Genomic DNA, 18,074 nt, shown 5'->3' on the forward strand with positions numbered 1-18,074 from the left:
AACTGAGCCTACTGTCCTTGCAGAGAAGTGTGTCCTTTTCTTTGTCATGAAGCCTATCCCATGTAATGTCTAAGGCACGGATGAAAAGGCAGAGGTGGAGGTGTAACTTGGAAACAATACTATTCCTGGCCTTCTTTTTTGGCAGAACAGACGTGTGGTAAGGGATGCTGGGATCTCTCTGGATTCCAAAATAACTGTGTGGAAGGGGGCTCCATGTGGCACAAGATGTTGAGATTTGTGGGGCAAGGACAACAGGTCTTTTGGACAGAGCTTGGAAGATGGCCTCTCCTTGAATCCCCAGCCAGCATAGCCACTGCTGTGGCATCTTCAAATTGGGGGATTCTGGGAGTGTGATTTCAAAGAACTTCTCCAAGCCCCATCAAAGGAATTGGCAATGACATAAAGTCAAGTAGCACCTGAATAGGGGAATAGGAATAGGGTCAACAGTGGCATCCTGTTATTGAAGCATTTGTTCTGCAGCATTTTGAATGCCACCTTCCGTGAGTCTATGGAAAGTGGTATGCACATTGTTTATATCCATGGCAATAAAGGCATTTAAAAGACAGAAAGGGACAGAGAGGTAAGAAGAGTGTGGATGGGGTTTGTGGATCAGCAGTGGGAACTCCTCAAGCTGCTTTGGGTGCAAATAGGACAGAAGGGTTCAAGGCCTGAGCTGTTCAACGAGGCCCTCCCTCTTTGGTATTGAAGGAGAGATTGCGGGCCATGCCTCAGTTGGGAGCGTTTTGGTGGTGGGTTCCTGCAGTAGCCTCAGCGACTGGACTAGATGGCCCTTGGGGTGCCCTTCAGCTCTGTGGCTGTGATTCTGTGAGCTCCGCAGATCTTCTGGATGGAAGAGAAGGGCCCTCCTTCCCCAACAATGGAGGTGTGTGTCTTGTGTGTGCATGGGACGAAAGAAAGGCTTATAAATACCTTGTCCCCAACCGTGACAGTGAATCTGAGCCTAGGTAGACAGCTTGGGCTATCTGGGCGACAATAACCGTCCTTCCTGATCAATAATACATAATGAACACCGCATCATTAAATAATTCATCGACAGCAAATAATTTCTGTGCCCCGAGGAGGGGAAGGAAAGCCGTCTCTTTAGTGCCCCGCTGGGCCAGGCTTGTGGTTTGCAGTGATTAATTAGTTTTATTTCATAATTAGCCCATATCCTACTGCCTCATAGAAGATTCTCTTGCAGAAAAACCAGCTTTGAAACCCCAAAGTGGGGGGTTGTCAGGAGAGAAAACAGAGCGATGCTTCCAATATTTCTAAAGCTTTCCTTTCTCTTTCCCTTCTTTTTTCTTTCGCTCCTTCCTTCCTTTTCATTGTTCTCTTCAATCATAATCTCTCTCTTTTTCTGTCTCCTCTTTATGTTCACATTTCTTGTTTGCTTTTTAACTTGCTTCCTATTTTCTTCTTCTACAATGTCTTCATGGTAGGATAGCAGTTATTGAAAGAAGGCCAACACAAAATAAGCACGGAGCAACACTGCCAGCTTTCCCAAAAGCCAGAGAGGGAATCTTCCTGGAAAAATAAAGGGAGATGAGTTCGTAGGCAAGGGTTGTCTTTCTTGTGGGGCGGAGAAAACAAAACCCACAAAAAGGTCTGTCTTTGCTGCAAACCAACCATAGAATCATAGAGTTGGAAGAGATCTCATAGGCCATCCAGTCCAACCCCATTCTGCCAAGAAGCAGGAATATTGCATTCAAATCACCCCTGACAGATGGCTACACCTTTGTGACTATTGTTTAAATTGTGGATGAATTTTCTGTCCTTGCTTTGCATGTTATTCGTTGCTGAGTGAATTAAATATAAATATAGGCAATAATATCTTCTAGACGGATATATCGAGGACTGTGAGAAGTAACAAGTGTAGACAAAGTATAGACAAGTTGTGAGAAAACGATCTGGATGTGAGCTCGTAATGACTTTTTTTCATGTTAGGAGCAACTTGAGAAACTGCTAGTCACTTCTAGTTTGAGAGAATTGGCTGTCTGCAAGGACGTTGCCCGGGGATGCCCGGGTGTTTTGATGTTTTACCATCCTTGTGCGAGGCTTCTCTCATTTCGCTGCATTGGGAGCCAGAGCTGACAGAGGGAGCTCATCCGTGCTCTCCCCAGATTCGAACCTGCGACCTGTCGGTCTTCAGTCTTGCTGGCACAAGGCTTTAACCCATTGCACAACCAGGGGCTCCTGTAATGATATTATTCTAGGGCAATGTCCACTCTGCTTTATCTCGGATCCCCAAAGACACTGGGCTTTGCTCAGAGGGAGACAGGCGGGTTCCAGAAGCCTGGCTTTTATGCCTTGCCCCTGCTCTAACCACTGCTCCTGCTTCCCCTTGTCCCCTCTGGGAGTCTTGGGGGGGGGGGCTCTTCTGCTTCCGCTCCACCTCCCCTCCCCTCCCCTGGCCCTCCTCCTCCTCCTCACCTCCTGATGCAGTTGGACTGTAACTGGATTCTGCTAACCGGATTTCTGAAGCAGATTTTCACAGGTTCAGCAATTCCCGGCTGGGGATGGTGGGCTGTTTGGTTCTTCAGCTTCCTCATCCCCATTTATTCAGGCCCAGCAGTTTGGCAACCAGGGAAAGCAAAGGGAGGAAGGAAGAGAAAGGGTTGTAGAGGGTTCTTGCTTTTTCTCCTTGAAGGATGCCTGGGGATTGTGGGGTGTCTGTGAGTGAGAGAGAGAGATGGGGGAGAGTGGGGCTGGGGCCCTTTCCCCCTCCTCTGACCCCTCTGACCGAAATAGGACATGGTCCTCGCAAGCAGTGCCTTTGAATTCACATAGGAAAGCAAAGAACCAGGGATTCCTATGGGTTGTAAGGGGCCATTCGGTCCAACCCCACTTCCATGCAGGAATGCACAGCTAAAGTGGCTCAAGCAACTACATGAGCAGACTGGTACATTTTTGGACAAGGGGACTTACCTTCTGCCTCACTAGTGCTGTTATAATAGAGGAGTTGCTAAACGTGCCTTGAGGCAGACCCAGAATATTTGAGCGCATGTGTGAATGAGCATTGTGTACTTCCTGAATGTACAAGGATCATTTTTTCCCCTTTTGGGATGTGGATTGTTTGTTTGTTGGTAAGACTTAGGAAGCCCAGGGTCCAAACCCCCTCTCAGCCCGGAAAACCTACTGTGTGGCCTTGGGCAAATCACCATCTTCTCTCAGCAGCTTCAGAGGAAGGGATTGGCAAGGCCCTCTGAACAAATCTTGCCAAGAGAACCCTAGGAGTGGCTGACCATAAGTCAGAGTTGAACTGAAAGCACCTAATAGCAACAATCCATTTTTAGCAATAGCACAGCATCCTGGTCTGAGCGCTGGACAAGGACTCTGGGAGAGCAGGGTCCAAACATCCGCCAGAAAGACAGGGAAGTGTTGGTTTTCATCTTTCCCTTCGTCAAGATGACACTGCGTCAACAAACAGTTTGATTTATGGATGTCTTTAGTGTAAGTTGCATGAATCGGTCCTGAGTAACTCCCTCCCTCCATCCTCATCCACTTTATCCTTTCTTTTTGCTTGGCTTACTGATGCAGGACAGACAGTTATGGCCTCTGTCCCCCATCCTCACCTGGAAACTGAAGCCATACTGAAAGAGCTTTTGCCACTTTGCTGCATTTTCCTTTCTGGCAAAAAGGGTTTGGCAAGCTTTCTGTTTTCTTTAAAAACCCTACTCAACCTCTGAGGATGCTTGCCATAGATGCAGGCGAAACGTCAGGAGAAAATGCGTTTAGAACATGGCCATATAGCCCGAAAAAACCTACAACAATCTACTAAACCTGTTTGCCCAGCAGCGAAGAGAGAGACAAAAGGGATGGCTTTGGGTGACATGGGTGGAAATAACTTTTCCCAGATCACTCTCCATTTTTTCTGAAAAGCAAGTGGGCAAATGCAAAGCCTAAGACCTGTAACGCAGGCATGGGCCAACTTTGGCCTTCCCTCCAGGTGTTTTGGACTTCAACTTCCGGCTGTTAGGAATTGCAAGAGTTGAAGTCCAAAACACCTGGAAGGCCAAAGTTTGCCCATACGTGCTCTAAAGACTATCCTAAGAGGGAGAAAGGCCCAGAGGAGGAAAACGATGTTTTTTCCTGCTGGAGGAGCCGACATGCCTCCTGGACAGACCCTATAGCCCAGGACGTGACTGCTCCCTTCGTCTCCTGTGCAACCTGGATGCATTTCTCTCTTTTTGTGCTGGTGCCAGCCTGTCTGCTGCTCTCCAAAGATATGTTCTTTTCTGCTGGTTGGCTTGGCGCTCGGTCTGTTGGTGTCCGGGTCTCTCTGCCTGTCAGACGTGGCCCCGGCCGGCGCTCTTCTCTCCCTCCCCGGCCCATTGGCATATTTTCGCACTGCTGGAAACACCAGCGCCTGATCACCAATCATGTCCTCAAGCCCATTATTCCTGGGCTGCCCTTGTGACCTTTTACCAGGAGGGTTTCAAATTCATATTTATGGGGTCACAAGGTGGGGGATGGGATGGAAGGCAGGAAGGGCAGGGCAACACAATGGGATGGAGGACAAACGCGACCCCCCTCCCGCCGGCCCTCAATACCGTATGTATTACAAGCCATATGGACACCTAAGCTGTCTGCGTCTCTTTCAGCGCAATCCAGCAGATACGGCATGGGGCTCTTGGGGTGTGCTTTTTCATGTTCCCAAATTGGGTTCTTCTTGAGCTGTCCTGACTCAGAATTTGTATGTTTAGGCATGCTTTAGTTGTGTATTTGTGCATAGCAGGGGCTGGACTAGATGGTCCTTGGGAACCCTTCTGACTTTTTAAATTAGTAGTCATAGCATTAGGATTTATACTTTTACTACAAATGTCAAGGATTCACACAGGTGTTGACTTACTGTTCAGTAGTTTGTTCAGGGGGTCTCCTCCAGCTGGGACTGGTAACTGGATACAGGCATCGATATAGTCTGCGTGGAATAAGAAGTATTAGAACTCCATTTTGGTGAAGACTTGAGATATTTAACACCAAGACATCTTGCTGTAAGTCATAGATTCATAGAATCCTAGAGTTGGAAGAGACCTCCTGGGCCATCATCCAGTCCAACCCCATTCTGCCAAGAAGCAGGAATATTGCATTCAAATCACCCCTGACAGGTGGCCATCCAGCCTCTGTTTAAAAGCTTCCAAAGAAGGAGCCTCCACCACACAGAGAGTTCCACTGCTGAACGGCTCTCACAGTCAGGAAGTTCTTCCTCATGTTCAGGTGGAATCTCCTCTCTTGTAGTTTGAAGCCATTGCTCCGCGTCCTAGTCTCCAGGGAAGCAGAAAGGAAGCTTGCTCCCTCCTCCTCCCTGTGGCTTCCTCTCACATATTTATACATGGTTATCATATCTCCTCTCAGCCTTCTCTTCTTCAGGCTAAACATGCCCAGCTCCTTAAGCCGCTCCTCATAGGGCTTGTTCTCCAGACCCTTGATCATTTGAGTCGCCCTCCTCTGGACACATTCCAGCTTGTCAATATCTCTCTTGAATTGTGGTGCCCAGAATTGGACACAATATTCCAGGTGGGGTCTAACCAAAGCAGAATAGAGGGGTAGAATTAGTCGCCCCAAGTCCTTTTGGAGAGGGGGCAGGATATAAATAAAGATCATCATCATCATCATCATCATTATCATCATCACCATCTTCAGAGACCATTTCTCTTTGAGTTGTCTTGAAGGTTTCTGTGTTTATTCATCTGTGTGACACAGCTGAGAAGACCCATTGAATTAGTGGGTATTACCTGTGTATTGATAGCTGATTCTGTGAGCCTGCAGCCGTTGGGACTAACCCACATGACTAGTTTATAAATGGGACGTGTAGAAAGGATCCCAGGACAGAAAGGCAAAGCCCTTCCTATTTTGGGATACTGTAGTCAGAATTATGGATTCTAGAACTGTTTGGACCACTGGGATGGGTCAGGAAGCCAAGTTTCTGCTTTTGGGATTCTCCCAGGGTCTTGTGGGTTGCCAAAAAACTCAAGAAACTTAAACAAGTGGCCAGAGGTCCATGTCTGTTGTTTTAAAAACAATGTTTTTTATGCCAAGGGAGTCTCTAGCAATTTAAAAGGTGAATGGCCTCTTTCAGGAAAGGAAACCCCAGACTTCTGCTCTAGAAAAGGAGCAATTCCTGACATCTGGAGCAGTTGAGGGCCGCCAAAAGAGACTTTGAGGGTCGGGATTGTGCATGATTTCTGTGCAGGTGTTGGCTAATTGAGACGCCGTCGTTAGTGCTCCGAAATGTGGGGCTGGGGTCCCCAGGGCGGGGAGAAGGTGTTCCCCCCTCCGCCTCCCCTCCCTCTTCAGGGGGGCTGTTCCCTGCACCTCCTGCCCCAGCCCCGTGTCCCCCTTGCCCCGTGCCTGTCGATAGGTTAATTGCCCAGGGTCAGGGCTATTGACAGCCTGATTAGTGCCCCTGTCAGCTCGGTACCCGGCTAATCTAGGCGGCCACAGCCCGGAAACACCAGCGCATTGATTTTTTGGGGGATTCCTCACGACCCCCGCGCTGACACATTGATCCGGCTCCCGGGAGCCAACTCTCTGTCAGCGCCTCGCGGAAGAAGGCGGCGGTGTTGGCGGCGACGGAGATGGGCCAAAAGCGGTGGAGAGGCCCCGGGTTGTGGGGTTCCCTGGTTCTTAGGACGGCCTCACTTATGATCCCCCTTTGCTATAACCACTAGGCCAAGAGTGTGCTCCAGAAAGGGGTGGTGGCAGCAGCGGCAGGTGGGCTAGGACTCCCAGATTTAACATGGCCACCTTGTAGTCATCGGCCCAGTCTCTCAGGGCATTGTGACCACAACAGTGACCCCCCCCCCCCCCCGCCCAAATAGAAGGCCTGGAGCATTTGGGTTGGCTTCTCTACTTTAAGGGTTGTTTAAGAGAGGGAATTTCAGCAGGTGTAGTTTGCAGCATTACTACGCCACTTTGGCCCATCTATACTGCCATATAATGCAGTTTGGGTTATATTGATCAGTGTAGACCAGGCATGGGCAAACTTGGACCCTCCAGATGTTTTGGACTTCAACTCACACAGTTCCTAACAGCTGGTAGACTGTTCGAAATTGTGGGAGTTGAAGTTCAAAACACCCGGAGAGCTGAGCATCTACACTGTAGCATTACTACGCCACTTTGGCCCATCTATACTGCCATATAATGCAGTTTGGGTTATATTGATCAGTGTAGACCAGGCATGGGCAAACTTGGGCCCTCCAGATGTTTTGGACTTCAACTCACACAGTTCCTAACAGCTCCAAAACACCTGGAGAGCTTAAGTTTGCCCATGCCTGGTGTAGACTTATATAACACAGATTGAACTACATTGCATTACATGAGCCTACACCACCATGTAATCCAGTTCAGTGCAATTAATCTACATCTTGAATCTGGATTATATGGTAACGTAGATAGGACTTTTGATACTGCTTTTAATTGTCATGGCTCCATGCTGTGTAGGGTCATGGGAGTTGTAGTTTTGTGGTATTTAGCTCTCTCTCTCTCTGTCCAAGAGGACTGGTATCTCGCTAAACTGCAACTCCCAGGATTCCACATTATGGTTTCAAACCACACTCATTTGACAAGTTAACTGCATAATTTCAAGTCTTCTCTATAAAGGCCCAGGAGTCCTCTCTGGTCCCATCTACACTCAACAATATAATCCAGTTTCTGAATGCAGATTGTCTGCTTTAAACTGGATTATAGGAGTCTACACTGCCATCTAATCCAGATTACAGCAATAACACTATGTGACATGATTTTTGTTTCTGGGTTATAAATGGCACTATTTCCTAGTTGTTTCTATCATAAAACATGGGGAAAGTTAATTAAACCGCACAGACTTTGTATTGCCGAAGGCTTGTATTGTCGAAGACCTCACTACCTCTGAGGATGCTTGCCATAGATGCAGGCGAAATGTCAGGAGAGAATGCCTCTAGAACATGGCCATATAGTCCGAAAAAACCTATAACCGCACAGACTTTGTTTCTGTGGGAAGGACAGCACATCCTGCAGCACATTTTGCTCTAGTTTTTTTTTTTAACGAATATAAAATCATAGAGCTGGAAGAGACCTTGTGGGCCATGCAGTCCAACCCCAATCACATTCAAAGCACTCCTGACAGATGGCCATCCAGCCTCTGTTTAAAAGTCTCCAAAGAAGGAGCCTCCAATTCAATATCTCAACCAATTCAGCATATAGTTTGGCAGCCACAAAAACAAAGTAATTTCTGGAGGCAAACAATATCTTTCAAAGTCAAAGTCAGGACTGCACCATTAAACAGGAAACAACACTCTCAAGCCAGGAATTTTTCAAATTTTGTGACATGGTGTAATCTACATTCAGAAACTGGATTGCATGGTCAGTGTAGATGGGGCCTCTGATTTTTACTCTGGCAACCCTGGCCTCAGACTTCAGTGGCATTCCCTTACAAAGAGAGGTGAAAAATACACAAAGTGTATACAAAACAAGGCAGTAAACACTTAGAATCATAGAATCATAGAGTTGGAAGAGACCTCATGGGCCACCCAGTCCAACCCCATTCTGCAAGAAGCAGGAATATTGCATTCAAATCACCCCTGACAGATGGCCATCCAGCCTCTGTTTAAAAGCTTCCAAAGAAGGAGCACTCCACCACACTCCGGGGCAGAGAGTTCCACTGCTGAACGGCTCTCACAGTCAGGTGGAAGCTCCTTTCTTTCCTGTAGTTTGAAGCCATTGTTCCATTGTGTCCTAGTCTCCAGGGCAGCAGAAAACAAGTTTGTTCCCTCCTCCTTATGACTTCCCCCCATATATTTATAGATGCCTCCTCTCAGTCTTCTCTTCTGCAGGCAAAGCATGCCCAGCTCTTTAAGCCACTCCTCATAGGGCTTGTTCTCCAGGCCCATGATAATTTTAGTTGCCTTCCTCTGGACACATTCCAGCTTAGGGTCAATATCTCTTGAATTGTGGTCCCCAGAAATGGACATGGTGTGATTCGAGGTGTGGTCTAACCAAGGCAGAATAGGGCATAGGGAGCATGACTCCCCTGGACTCCTATTGATGCATGCCAAAATCCCATGGCCAACATTTGAACTCCCCATGGTCTCTTTTGAAATATATATTCTATTGCTCTCAGAAGAGGACGCCATTTGAGCTCCAGGCAACAAAATGCCTGGCTTTCTCTGGGGTGCCAAACCAGGTATTATTCGGCAGTAAGAGAGAGAGGGGGGACACTCTGAAATAAGGCTTTGGGGGTTTTGTTCATGGGCAGACATTTTTCCCTCAGGAGGGGACACTGTTCCAACCAGAGGCACCAATATGGAGGAAGGCTTCCACTTGGGGGGAAGAAGGGCATCCAAAATGGCTACCCTGCAAGCTCCCTGTGGTACTTCTTTACCTCCATTGGCCCTGAGGCTCCAAACCAGATATTTGAGGAGAAAGAAGGCTCCAAAGCCTAGTTCCATGTTTACCTCATAAGAGAACACTATTCACAACCTGAGGACCTAAAATGGCAGGGGATTCCACCTGGGGAAGAAGAAGGGCAGCCGAAATGACCACATTGCAAGCTTTTCGTGGCCCTTTTTAACCTCATGGACAGCCTCCCTTTGGCCTTGAGGCACCAAGCCAGATATTTGGGGAGAAAGCTTAGTTCCTCAATGTACATTTTTACCTCATAAGACAATACTATTCAAAACCTGAGTCGCCAAAATGGCGGAAGGCTTCCACTTGGGGAAGGAGAGCCAAAATTTTTCTCACCCCAGAGAAAGAGAGGAGATTCCATCTGAACATTAGGAAGAACTTCCTGACTGTGAGAGCCGTTCAGCAGTGGAACTCTCTGCCCCCGAGGGAGTGTGGTGGAGGCTCCTTCTTTGGAAGCTTTTAAGCAGTGGCTGGATGGCCATCTGTCAGGGGTGATTTGAATGCAATATTCCTGCTTCTTGGCAGGGGGTTGGACTGGATGGCCCATGAGGTCTCTTCCAACTCTTTGATTCTATGATTCTATGAAATGGCTACAATTTAAGCTCCCTGTGATACTTTTTTCAGCTTCCATTGGGTCCTGAGGCACCAAGCCAGATATTTGGGGAGAAAGCTTAGTTCCTCAATGTACATTTTTACCTCATAAGACAACACTATTCAAAACCTGAGCAGCCAAAATGGCGGAAGGCTTTCACTTGGGGAAGAAGGGCTGCCAAAATGGCTACAATTTAAGTTCCCTGTGATACTTTTTCCAGCTTCCTTTGGATCCTGAGGCACCAAGCCAGATATTTGGGGAGAAAGCTTAGTTCCTCAATGCCCATTTTTACCTCATAAGACAACACTATTCAAAACCCGAGTCGCCAAAATGGTGGAAGGCTTCCACTTGGGGAAGAAGGGCTGCCAAAATGGCTACAATTTAAGCTCCCCGTGATACTTTTTTCAGCTTCCATTGGATCCTGAGGCAACAAGCCAGATATTTGGGGAGGCCACTGAGTCAAAAGTCTCCAGGGTTGTGTTCCTTGGCAGACATTTTGACCTCCTGTCTTGCCCTGGGCCTACTTTGTGGGAAGAACAACCAGAAGAGGCCGCCCTTGATGTCTCAGCAGGTGTTGGCTGCCATTGGAAGGTGCGCCAATCCCTCCATCGATGTCCTTTAAGAGGAAAAGGAGAAGGAAGAGGAGCAGCATCGGGAGCAGAAGGATCTGGGCCGCCATTGGAAAAGGGCCGTTCAGCCCCTCGCTGCCGCATTCTGGACGCCATTTGAGTTTAAGGCAACCCAAGGCCCGGCCTTCTCTGGGAGAAGAGGCCTCAGGAAAGAAAGAAATACACATGGTGAAGAAGTCTCCATGTTTATCAGCTGTCGTGCGGCCATTGCCAACAGGCAGTTGGAGGAGGGAGCAAGCTTGTTTCCTGCTTCCCTGGAGACTAGGACAAGGAACAATGGTTCCAAACTACAAGAGAGGAGATTCCACCTGAACATGAGGAAGAACTTCCTGACTGTGAGAGCCGTTCAGCAGTGGAACTCTCTGCCCAGGAGTGTGGTGGAGGCTCCTTCTTTGGAAGCTTTTAAACCGAGGCTAGATGGCCCTCTGTCGGGATGGTTTGAACGCGATTGTCCTGCTTCTTGGCAGAATGGGGTTGGACTGGATGATGGCCCACCAGGTCTCTTCCAACTCTAGGATGCTATGATTTTTGCTGTTCCTTTCAATTGCTGCCCTTTTGGGGTTTTCTCTGTTTCTGATACATCACCTCACAGTCACATTGAGGCCTTCTTTCCCAAGTGGAAGCCTCCGCCATTTTGAATAGTTGTCCCCTCATGAAGCACAAGTATATGCTCAGAATAGGTTATTTATTTATTGCATCAGGAGCAAACCAAGGGTACAGTTGTAATGTATTTTTAAAACCCCCACAAAGTTAAAAAACATGGCATTATATTAAATGTCATTTGACTTGGAAGGCGCTGAACAGGCTGAGCTCTGGCACCACAAGATGCAGAGCCAACCTTAAAAAGTGGAATCCATGACATGAGAGTGTGGAGAAGCACAAGCCACCGACTACAATGCAACCTGAGCCCTGCCACATGCACAATGGAGGACCTTCTTAGAGCAACACCAGAGGCACTCCAAGTGGTCTCAGAATTGGTGTTTCGGGGCAAATGGAGGCTGAAGAAACCCCACAGGGAACTTAACATTTGGCCGCTTTGGCTGCCCTTCTTCCCCAAGTGGAAGCCTTCCGCCATTTTGGCACCTCAGGCTTTGAATAGTGTTCTCTTATGAGGTAAACATGGACATCCAGGAACGAAGCTCTTGAGCCTTTTTTCTGAGTGGCCTCCCCAAATACCTGTCCATGAGGTTAAAAAGGATTAAACAAAGCTTGCAATGTAGCCATTTTGGCTGCCCTTCTTCCCCAAGTGGAAGCCTTCCGCCATTTTGACGCCTCAAGCCTTAAATAGTGTTCTCTTATGAGCTAAACATGGACATCCAGGAACGAAGCTCTTGAGCCTTTTTTTCTGAGTGGCCTTCCCAAATACCTTCCCAAATACCTGTCCATGAGGTTAAAAAGGACTACACAGAGCTTACAATGTAGCCATTTTGGCTGCCCTTCTTCCCCAAGTGGAAGCCTTCCACCATTTTGGCGGCCCATGCTTTGAATAGTGTTCTCTTATGAGGTGAACATGTATATCGAGGAACGAAGCTCTTGAGCCTATTTTCTGAGTGGCCTTCCCAAATACCTGTCCATGAGGTTAAGAAGGACTACATAGAGCTTACAGTGTAGCCATTTTGGCTGCCCTTCTTCCCCAAATGGAAGCCTTCCGCCATTTTGGCACCTCGGGCTTTGAATAGTGTTCTCTTATGAGGTAAACATTGACATCCAGGAACGAAGCTCTTGAGTCTTTTTTTCTGAGTGGCCTCTCCAAATACCTGTCCATGGGGTTAAAAAGGACTAAACAGAGCTTGCAATGTAGCCATTTTGGCTGCCCTTCTTCCCCAAGTGGAAGCCTTCTGCCATTTTGGTGCCTCGGGTTTTGCCATTTTGGGTCCTATTCAGCACTATTCAAAACCTGAATACTATTCAATGAGGGAAAGTGGATTCTACTTGCCCTCATAAGAGGGAAAAATGTACGCCCAGGATTTAAGTTCTTGAGCCCTTTCCCTTCATCCTCTACCCCAACATCTGATCTGGTGTTGGGGTGTCCTTCCAAATGGTGTCCTTCCCCATGAGGTTAAAAAAAACACCATGGGGAACTTTAAATTTGGACATTTTGCTGCCCTTTTCAAAACCTGAGGACCCAAAATGGCAAAACCCGAGGCATACATTTCCACCTCATAAGAGAATTTGAGGAGCCAAAATGGTGGGAGGCTTCCACTTGGGGAAGAAGGACAACCAAAATGGCTACATTGTGTAGTCCTTTTTAACCTCATGGGCAGCCTAGCCTCCCTTTGGCCCTGGTATTTGGGGAGGCCACTCAGAGAAAAGGCTCAAGAGCTTCGTTCCTGGACCTTTTTTGTTCACTTCATGAGAAGACGCTCTTATAACTGAGGCGCCAAAATGGCGGAGGCTTTCACTTGGGGAAGAAAATGGCTACATTGTAAGCTCTGTGTAGTCTTTTAACCTCATGAGCAAGTATTTGGGGAGGTATTTGGGGAGGCCATTCAGAAAAAAGGCTCAAGAGCTCTGTTCCTTAATGTCCATGTTTACCTCATAAGAGAACACTATTCAAAGCCTGAGGCGCCAAAATGGCGGAAGGTTTCCACTTGGGGAAAAAGAGCAGCCAAAGTGGGCAAATGTTAAGTTTCCCGTGGTTCTTAAATGAAGGGACAGAAATGGACCAACCCAAAAGAGCAGCTATTATTTATTATTTATTTATTTGCATTATTTCTACTCCGTTCATATCCGGAGGCAACTCAGAGTGGTTTTGGTTGTCCTTCTTCCCCAAGTGGAAGCCTCCCGCCATTTTGGCACCTCAGATTCTCTTATGAGGTGGAAACGTATGTCCAGGAACTAAGCCATTTTTCTGCGTGGCCTCCACGAATATCTGGTCTGGTGCCTCAGGGAGCCTGTCCATTTTATACTCGGCCATTTGTGCTGTTATTTTGGTGCAGCCTCCATTTCTGACCCTTCGGTTAAATGGCTTCAGGCATTTTGGCCCCTCAGTTTAAATGGCCAGATGTTCAGCTCCCTGTGGGGTAGATCAGGTATGGGCCAACTTGGGCTCTCCCTCCATTCAAGTGTTTTGGACTCCAACTCCCAGCATTCCTCACAGCCTCAGGCCCTTTCCTTTTCCCTGAGGCTGTGAGGAATGCTGGGAGTTGGAGTCCAAAACCTTTGGCCCAAGTTTTCCCATGCTTGATCTATAAACGAGGGCACTTTGTTTAGCATTGCTTTGGAGACCCTGTCCCCCTCAAAAAGGGCTCAGGGCATTTGGTACATTGGGTCTGAATGGCATTAAACAAGGACCACAGGGAACTGACCGCTCCTTTTCTGGCCATTCTTGCCACCCTTCCCCACTGCGCCCCAATATCTGCTCTTTTAGGAACGGCTCTTCCCAATTAATGTTGTTGTGAAGCAACATAGCCGTAGCTGGGCCTTTTGTTTCTTTTTCATAGAATCCTAGAATCAAAGAGTTGGAAGAGACCTCCTGGGTCATCCAGTCCAAACCCGTTCTGCCAAGAAGCAGGAAAATTGTATTCAAATCACCCCTGACAGATGGCCATCCAGCCCCTGTTTAAAAGCTTCCAAAGAAGGAGCCTCCACCACACTCCCTCCGGGGAAGGCAGAGAGTTCCACTGCTGAACGGCTCTCACAGTCAGGAAGTTCTTCCTCATGTTCAGATGGAATCTCCTCTCTTGTAGTTTGAAGCCACTGTTCCATTGCGTCCTAGTCTCCAGGGAAGCAGAAAACAAGCTTGCTCCCTCCTCCTCCCTGTGGCTTCCTCCAAATACTTATACATGGCCCTCATCATATCTTCTCTCAGCCTTCTCCCCTTCAGGCCAAACATGCCCAGCTCCTTAAGCCGCTCCTCATAGGGCTTGTTCTCCAGACCCTTGATCATTTTAGTCACCCTCCTCTGGACACATTCCAGCTTGTCAATATCTCTCTTTTCAATTGTTTCCTGCCTAGATGGGCACATAATATTATTATTATTTGAGAACGCGGAAATTCTGATCCGACAACCGCAATGTCAGGCTAACACAGAGAAGCCATTGAAATCCACAAGAAGGACATGGACTATTTCGACAGGAAGGAAGAAACCATGAAAATGAACAGTATTTGGCTACCAGTATTGACAAACACCAGAAGCAGGAATGCCACACGGACACTGGTGGTCTCCAGGCAGCCAGCAATGAAAGGCTAGCGGGGAATGCCACCCGGGCTAAGGATGTCTCCAGGCAGCAAATTCCTCTGAAGATGCCAGTAGCCACAGATGCAGGTGAAACGTCAGGAGAGAATGCTGCTAGAACAGGCCTGGGCCAACTTCAGCCCTTCCTCTAGGTATTTTGGATGTCAACTCCCAGCCTATTTATTTATTTATTTTATTTTAAAGTTCTATATACCAACCTTCTCACCTCTCTTGAGGGACTCAGACCGGTTTCCAACCATAATGTCAGAGATAGTTAATTCATTTTACAATAAAACATTAAAACAGCAATTACATTCAAAAACTACAATGGTCAGTCGTCACTCGTTGTTCATCATCCTCCATCCATATCTGGCTCACTCGTCGAATGCCTGTCTCCATAACCACGTCTTCAGCTGTTTCCTGAATGTCAGGATAGAAGGGGCGGTTCTGATCTCCGGTGGAAGAGAGTTCCAGAGTTGAGGGGCCACCACCGAGAAGGCCCTGTCCCTCGTCCCCACCAGACGCGCCTGAGAGGCCGGTGGGACCGAGAGCAGGGCCTCTCCAGACGATCTTAATAATCTTGATGGTTCATAGAGGAGAATACGTTCGGAGAGGTAAACAGGGCCGGAGTCGTTTAGGGCTTTATAGGTTAACACCAGCACTTTGAATTGTGCTCGGAAGCTAATTGGCAGCCAGTGGAGCTGGCGTAACAGCGGAGTGGTGTGCTCCCTGTACCCAGCACCCGTTAGTAGTCTGGCTGCCGAGCGTTGGACTAGCTGCAGCTTCCGGGCAGTCTTCAGAGGCAACCCCACGTAGAGACCGTTGCAGTAGTTTAAACGGGATGTAACCAAAGCGTGGACCACTGTGGCCAAGTCAGACTTTCCAAGGTACGGGCGCAGCTGGCGCACAAGTTTTAATTGTGCAAAAGCTCCCCTGACCACCACCGAAACCTGGGGCTCCAGGCTCAGCGATGAATCTAGGAGAACTCCCAGACTGCGAACCTGTGTCTTCAGGGGGAGTGTGACCCCGTCCAACACAGGCTGTAACCCTATGCCCTGTTCGGCCTTTCGACTGACCAGGAGGACCTCTGTCTTGTCTGGATTTAGTTTCAATCTGTTGTCCCTCATCCAGACCGTCACAGCGGCCAAGCACTGGTTCATGACCTGAACAGCCTCCTTAGTGGTAGGTGGAAAGGAGTGACAGAGTTGGACATCATCTGTGGACAGATGACACCGAAACAGCCTACTGGGAGTTGACGTCCAAAACACCAGGAAGGAGGGCCAAAGTTGGCCCAGGCCTGTGCTAGAACATGGCCACACAGCAACATCCCAGTGATTGGGGCGGGCACCCCCAGGAAGAAGAATGAGGAGGGCAGGTGTATGCGCCCCGTCCCCAAAGGGAAGCCAGGGCCATCAATGTGGGGCTCCCCTCTTGCGGACGCAGGCGCTCGCTTGCACAGAGGCTGGCTGGTTTGCTTGCTTGCTTCTCTGCCTTTCGGCTGCTTCCGTATGGTAGTGGGGGCCCCCTCCTCCTTTTCTCCCACGCCTGCCCCCCCCTCGCTGCCCCCTGCCATCACTTACACAAATATTGACGCTAATGGCATGTAGCGGGATGTAGAACATCCCAGCCTTCTAATTGTTGTGACTGGGGATCGGCAGGCCGATTAAACGCCATTGATTTTCTCATACTAACCGCATTGATTTTTAAATTTCCTATTGATTCCTGCCCTAAATCTCTTTAAGCAAAGACTTCACTCCGCAGATGACATCGGCTGATTAGCAGGAACAACTGTGGGTTCGCTCTGAAGCCGGGGGGGGGGGGGGGGACGGGACGAGGAGTGTAGGGGGGGTGTTGCTGTGTCAATTCAGGAGAAGCAGGCAGAGCTCAGGGGCCTGGCCTCCAGCAAAGGGGAGGGGGTTTCGGTGGGCTTTGGGGCTGGGGCAGGCTTGCAAGGGAAGAGCCAGGGTTTGGGGGCAATGGGTCAGGTTGGAGAAGGGCAGTGCCCTTTTGAGTCCACCTCGGGGCCTGCAAGCACACCTGCGGAGCCCCCCGGCCAGGCACCCACCCCTTTCACTTCTGGTTTCCCCGGCACATTTTGTTTCCATAAATGCTTTGAAATGCTTCCCTTGAAAGTCTGTGTATAGAGGGGGGGGGGGGGGGGGGGGGGAGAGACAAATTTAGAGAGGAGTGATCCCCTACTTCCCGTTGACCGTCAAAATCTATTTCCCCAAGTCTGTGTTTTGGCTTCATGCTTATTTAAGGATCGACCCTGGAAAACTGAAACAGAGTCTTAGCTTCTATGTTTGTTGTTCATTCGTTCAGTCGTTTCCGACTCTTCGTGACTTCATGGACCAGCCCACGCCAGAGCTCCGTGTTGGTCGTCACCACCCCCAGCTCCTTCAAAGTCAATCCAGTCACTTTAAGGATACCATCCATCCAACTTGCCCTTGGTCGGCCCGTCTTCCTTTTTCCTTCCATTTCCCCCAGCATAATTGTCTTCTCTACGTAGGCTTCTACGTAGCCTTATACATTTCTCTACTTGGTAATTCACAGAAATATTGTCCTCCTTGTTACAAGATGTGTGCTGCGATCAAGTACTCTGTACCCGATTATTTCCATCAGTGCCTCGAGGCCGTTACTGGTTGGCTGCATGCCAGCAGGTTGAGGGTGAATCCAGCAAAGACGGAGATCCTATGGCTGGGTCGACCGGTCAGTGGGGATATCCAGCTGCCTACCCTGGATGGCGAGGCACTACACCCGTCATCGTTGGTCAAGAGCCTGGGAGTCCTTTTGGACCCTCCGCTGACGATGGAGGCCCAGGTCTCCGCCCTGAGCAGAACCGCCTTCTCTCACCTGCGGCAGGCTAGACGGCTGGCCCCTTCCCTGACCTAGCTATGGTGATCCAGGCCACGGTCATCTCAAGACGACTACTGTAATGCCCTCTACATTGACCAGTAGAGATGATCCGGAAACTCAAGTCGGTACAAAATGCAGCTGCTTGGCTTCTTGCGGGAATTCCGATGAGATGCCACATAACCCCAATCTGACTGCAGCTGCATTGGTTGCCAATTGAGCACCGGATCACTTTCAAAGGGATGGTACTTACCTTTAAGGCCTAAGGGACCGCCTCACCCCCTACCAACCCCAGAGATCCCTCCATTCTGAGGACCAAGATTTATTGGAAGTTCCCAGTTTTAAAACCTTGCGTCTAACAGCAACTAGACACAGAGCCTTTACAGTAGTGGCACCATCGCTCTGGAATACTCTGCCACCTGAAGTCCGTGCCTTGCGG

The 18,074-nt window shown here is 48.7% G+C and overlaps 1 protein-coding gene across 1 annotated transcript in view; it reads left to right on the forward strand.

Annotated features, from left to right (window-relative positions):
- Positions 1-18,074, forward strand: part of LOC132780157 (POU domain, class 2, transcription factor 2-like) — an 86,549-nt gene that overhangs the window by 13,785 nt on the left and 54,690 nt on the right. The gene's annotated exons all lie outside the window — the stretch shown is intronic.

The sequence above is a fragment of the Anolis sagrei genome, chromosome X, assembly GCF_037176765.1.
Source record: "Anolis sagrei isolate rAnoSag1 chromosome X, rAnoSag1.mat, whole genome shotgun sequence".
Taxonomy (NCBI): Eukaryota; Metazoa; Chordata; class Lepidosauria; order Squamata; family Dactyloidae; genus Anolis; species Anolis sagrei.